The sequence below is a fragment of the Marmota marmota genome, unplaced genomic scaffold (assembly GCF_001458135.2).
Source record: "Marmota marmota marmota unplaced genomic scaffold, marMar, whole genome shotgun sequence".
NCBI lineage: Eukaryota > Metazoa > Chordata > Mammalia > Rodentia > Sciuridae > Marmota > Marmota marmota.
Window position 1 is genome coordinate 13,078,224 of NW_025999913.1, and position 6,081 is coordinate 13,084,304.

Consider the following 6,081-nt stretch of genomic DNA (forward strand, 5'->3'; position numbering starts at 1 on the left):
TTGCCACATATGAATATTCTAGAGCAAGTTTCTAAAAACATCAATTCTAAAACTCTAAAAAACATGTAATACATTTGCATGATGTAAGTTTCACTTTGAGCAATTATCATTTTTTATGCCCCACTAACATCTCTTGCCCACAAAAACCAACTGAAGCTGTCCAAGGGCAAGGAGAGACTGAACCATCCTCTGGAATGATAAATAACTAAGCCAATGTTAAAATGTTAAATGACAGCAGAAAAGCAATCCTAAAAAGTCAAATTAATGAAGTGTTTAGGAAAAACAATAACAACAACAAAAGGCATTAAAATCTTAAAAACACTCCCTGCGGCACTGAAGCAAAGTCTACACTAGATGATAAGAAATAACATGAGTTAATAACACGAGGGTCTTGCTAAACTGAAGGATTAAAGGAGTAAATTTTTAAACTTGGATTTCTCAAATCTAGTGGGTTCTCTCCCCATTACTGAGGGTTCTTCATTTGGCAAAACACATCAAATGTGTCATTAGATCAGGCATGGTGATGCACACCTATTATTCCAGCAACCACGGAGGCTGAAGCAGGAGCATTGCCAAGTTCAAGGCCAGCCTTGGCAACTTAGCAAAACCCTGTCTTGAAATTAAAAATAAAAAATTCTAGTGTATGGCTTATTATATAAAAATAAATGAATTTTGGGAAAGTAAACTTAAAAAGGACTGGAAAAAGCAACCCTGGGTTCAACCCCAGGGGATGGGGAGGTGGGAATAACTGAGATTTAGAATAATTAAATATCCAACTTGGAGGTCACAGTGAAATTAAATTCAATACTACACATATATCAAGAACATTCACTGTGTAAAGCACTACGGACATATTAGCTTTTCAAATATATTTAATCAGAGTTCAAGGATTAAGGAAAGAAGACTAAAGTGGGGGAAGGGGAAGAGTTTTACTATACAACACCAACTCAGAATTCATTTGCAATTATAAAGACATTCTTTTTGTACAAATCTTTCATCAGAGGCATCTTCCAATATGGACACAGGATATATCCTTCCTATACATATTTCCTTCTCTTAGGTTTGTTACTTCAGTTCTATTCCACTCCCTTTTCCTTTCTGGGTTTGTTTGTTTGTCCTAGGAATTTGCTTAACCACTGAGCACATCCCCAGCCCATTTTTATTTTTTATTTACAGCCAGGGTCTTGCTAAATTGCTAAAGCTAGCTTTGAATTTGTGATCCTCCTGCCTCAGCCTCCTGAGTCCACTTGCTTTTCTTCACATTATCATTTATTAAATGGTAGTACTCAGATACTGAAATCTCCTTTCTGAAATAATTTCACTGGATCTGTAACGATAAAACCAAAAACAATCACCAGTGTCAAGTTTGGCTGTTTTGACTGCTGTTTCTGCATTACACAGAAACCTGTCACCATCCCTTAAAAAGTTTTCTTTCTGTATACACCTTCCTGATCCATTTAACACCCATGTCACTAGACCCTCCTTCCCAAACTTTTTTCAAAGTCATTTCATATAGTTTCCCAAATGGGTTTTCTCCTTTGCTCCCTCAAATCCCAAGAACAATCTAAGAATCTACCTGACTTAATAATTATTAAAAACCACGAAATGGTAAAGGCATAAGTCACTCTATTCTTTCAGAATTTACAGCTTTTAAATATATGCATTCTAAAATTACTTATTTTAACATAGCTTCTCTGTTAGGTTAACAGTTGTTTCCATAAGGGGGAAAAGTAATTGGTATTTAAATTCTAATGCAGTTATACACCAAATTCACTTTCAATATCTTTAATTCAACTTCTAAATCTAAGGTACTGCCATATTTTATAAGCTGTTAGTCACTCAGTGGCCAAACTTACCCCATCCAAGCAGCTCAAGTTCTCTAGACCCTTAAAATACTTTTCTGATAAAAGAACAAAAATTCTACAATTGGCTACAGACTTTAACCTTTTTAAAAACTTTCTTCCATAAATGCAGCTAAGGAGAATTCATGACCCATTAAAAGCTCACAGCAGTTAAGCCCACTAAAAAACATTCATAAGATACATCCACATTTTTCTCACCTAAGATGTTTGAAAACTGGGGTAAAAGTTTATTTCTTAAATCACACTATGAAAAAAGATAAGCAAAAGCAAACAAACTGACAAGCTGACATATATGGATAAGAAAGCCATCTTATCATTTTATTTCTGACAATTAGCTGTAGCTGGCAGCAAGAAGTTACAACAGGCTTTCCAATGCACAATCTTTTAAAAATATATTTCAGCCATAATCAAAGTAGCTACAAGTGTTTTAAAATATGGAACCATTGCAATCTAATAATACTCTTCACCTAAAGAAAACAACTTTCATTAGGTAAAGACCGAAGTTTTCATTTTACTTCAAACTAATAGCTACCTACCTTAGCAAGGTTCTTTCTAGGAAATAAAGGATACACTTGGGCTTTTTTGTCATCTTAATTTAAAAATTTAGTAAATAGCTGGACCAGTGGCACACACCTGTAATCCCAACAACTCTGGAGGCTAAGGTAGGAAGCTCACAAGTTTGAGGCCAGCCTTAGCAATCTATCAAGACCCCAACAACTTAGGGAGACCCTGTCTCAAAATGAAAAATAAAAAGGGGTAGCGATGTGACTCAGTGGTAAAGCATCCCTGGGTTAAATCCCCAGTACTCCCCCAAAAAACAAAACAAAACAAAAAAACAAACCTAGCTCTCAATACAATACTTGTGGCTTTTCTCCATATACTTAAAATGACTGGCACTTATATGAGGAAAATACTAAATACTTAAAAGGGTAGTAGTTGTTTAATATTTGGTCTCACCACCTCATCACTCAGTAAACAAAGATCTCAAATCTTATATAAACCTATTAAGGATTGAACTTGGGAAGGGGGTAGAACCTTTAAGAGGAGGCAAAGTTCAGACAATTCATGCCAGGTATCAGGGGTACACCTGTAATCCCAGTGACTCAGGAGGATCACAAGTTCCATACCAGCCACAACAATTTAGCAAGGCCCTAAGCCAGATCCTGTCTCAAAATAAAAGTTAAGCAAATAAGGCTGGGAATGTGGCTCAGTGGTAAAGCACCTCTCATTCAACGGCCCACCCCCCCAAATCAGACACAATTTAAAGACATTTAAATTCAAAGGTTCTACTTCATCACATCAATTTAAAAGGAGTCCTAACTATACATGTCAGATCCTATACTAAAGCTATACTTATATTATCTCATTTAACCCTCACAACAAGTTTTACTTTACTAATGAGGAACTTAAGAATTTTAAATTGCCCAAATCAGAGCAATCTAATGGGATTCAAACTCAGTTAATCCCATTAGAGTATGTTTTTCCAATCAATTATTTCCATTTTTATATCCATTTAAAATATTAAGCCTCTAGGATAAAACAAAGACAAAAGTCAGAACTACTTAGTGACTTCTAGAATGTGTTTAACACTCAACCTTTAAATATCCCTTCTTACCAAAACCAAAAACACTTTAGCCATCAGAGAGCACACAGGACATACTTACCCCGGGGCAGAGTATCAAAAAAGAAGATACCAAAACAAAAACCACACTATCATATAAACCAGCTTAGCAAATTATGGTCTGTAGGCTAAATCCAGGCCTTAGCCTGTTCTTACACAGGATAAGAATGGTTTTAACATATGCAAAAGGGTTGTAAAAAGGAGAGAGAGAGGGGCTAGGGTTGTAGCTCATGTCTAGTAGAGCACTTTCCTAGCATATGTGAGGCACTGGGTTCGATCCTCAGCATCACATAAATATAAATAAAATAAAGGTATTGTGCCACCTACAAGCAAAAAAAAAAAAGAAAGAAAAAGAAAAATTTACCTTCTGTTCCTTTCCAGAAAAAGTTTACCAACCCCTGATCTTTGTTTTTGTTTGTTTTGTTTTTTTGTACCAAGGACTGAATCCTGGAGCGTTTAAGCACTGAGCCATATCCCCAGTCCTTTTTATTTTGAGATAGGGTCTCACTAGGTTGCTTATAGCCTCAAAACTGCTGAGTGGACTCCCTTAGCTTCAAACCAGAAGACAAATCTCACAACTCCAATTGGAAGGCAAAAAGTAAGTGACTCCCTCTCACCAGGAGGTGGCAGTAGTTTCTTCCAGAAGAAGCCCTTTCTTTTTCAGTTCTGAATTGATTGCTGGCTCATGTGCTAGAATAATTTGTAGTAGCTATTACAAAAGGCAAGAGGTTTGACCTCTCTGCAGAACAACACAAAAATGAGATGGGAAGTGACAAGAACTAACCACATTCTCTTTAGTGACCTATTCACCCCCAAGTAGAAAAATGATACCATTCCCTTCATAAAAGTGTCTAAGCTAAAAGGTATACGAAGCAGAAGAATACAAGTGAAAATTATCAACTTGCACTGTTCAAAGCTATTCTTCATTTTTGCTTCTGAAGCCAGATTTAAAGTTAGGTAGTCAGTGTAGTTAGGTAAATCGGGTCTAATATTGAGTAAGATCCAAAATAGAGGCCATATTGAGAATGAATTCAGGGAAAAGCAGAACAATTCTTGGAATATTAATGTCCCCAAGGCCCAGAGCCCAGAGTGTTAATGAAACAGCTCCCAGCAAACTTGAAGATGCTGACTCAAAAGTCCTTCCTGCCCAGATTACTTCTTTGGCCCACCTGTGCCCCACCCTTCGGGCCTTCCCACCTACATTCCATCACTGAAAGATAACAGAACAAAGGACAGGAATGGGGTGGGGGGACCAGATGAAGACCCTAGGTATAAAAAGGAGAGACAACAGCACTTCCATGGATTCTATCTTTTGGGTCCCCTTCTTCCTTCGGGAGAAGTTTTTTCTGCTGTCCTTTAATAAACTTCTACCTTCCACTCTCACCTTGCCTCGGCATGCTTCTCTGATGTTATACTTCAACATTGGGGAAGCAAGGACTAGTCAACAGCGGTAACAATTCTACAGTTCTTAAGCGTTACTATCCCTCAGTGAGTTAAGTAAGATAATGGATTTCTGTCTCCACATCTTCAAGCACAGTGACATTTTAAAGATCATAAGTTACAAGGAGAAAATGTTAATCTTTACACATTTCCTTCAGAGCTAAACCAGAAGTCAAAACAGGAAATTACAAGTCAACTGAACATGTGCAGAAGTCACAGGTACCGGGTGACTGCACTAGCTAGTTGGCCTGACAGAGTTTGGTAAACACCCATGAACTAACAGTGCCAGACCTCTCATTCTTATTCCAACCTTCTACTACAAAACCAAAGGCTTCATTTTCACCCAGAAAACCTTGAACACTTAATCAGTTAACATTAGTACAAAACATGCCATGTCATGAAGCTCCTTGCTATTCATGATGACTCAGCAGCTGCTGCAAAACATCCACTGGATTGTCTAGTATAGTTGAGAGCAAGCAGGTCCACCAAAGTTCCAGTAAGGACTAAGAAAGGTCCTTATTTTAAGATGAAGAGAAAAAAATAATAATAAGAAGAATATACTTTAATATATCCCCCAATACTACGTAGTCTCTGCCAGTATTAAGTGATCAAGAAACCCCTAAATATCTCAGATCCCAGTTCAAAAGCTAAAATATATTTTCTTTTTCAATCAAATGGCTGGTACAAGAAAAAAGTATTTTAGATAAGAAATGATGATAAATTATCAAGATTTAAAATAAAACCACACAGCCTGAAATCATAGCAGCTCTAAAAACAACTTGGACTTTAGGTGTTGTACTATTAAGGCATTATCCCTCCCAAATTAGATTTTTATCTAAGTACTTTTTAAAATAAATTGTGATTGTAACCTTTGCCACCCTAGAATATATAATTTCCCTTCTAAATTCAATCCAAACCATTCATTGGTCTTTATTTTTAAAAATTCATTTTTTTCTATAGCAGCATAAGATCCAGGAAAGCATTCAGTTTATTCTTAGGAGAAACAGAAAGCACGTAAATCTAACTTCCATACACAAAGGATTACGTAAGGTTAAATGGTCAGGCTTGTGACCTGAATTCTAATCTTAAATCTGTCTCCAAACACCCCTGTTTCTCACAAAGAACTCTGAAAACCAAGCTTTTCTGCAAATATCTGGG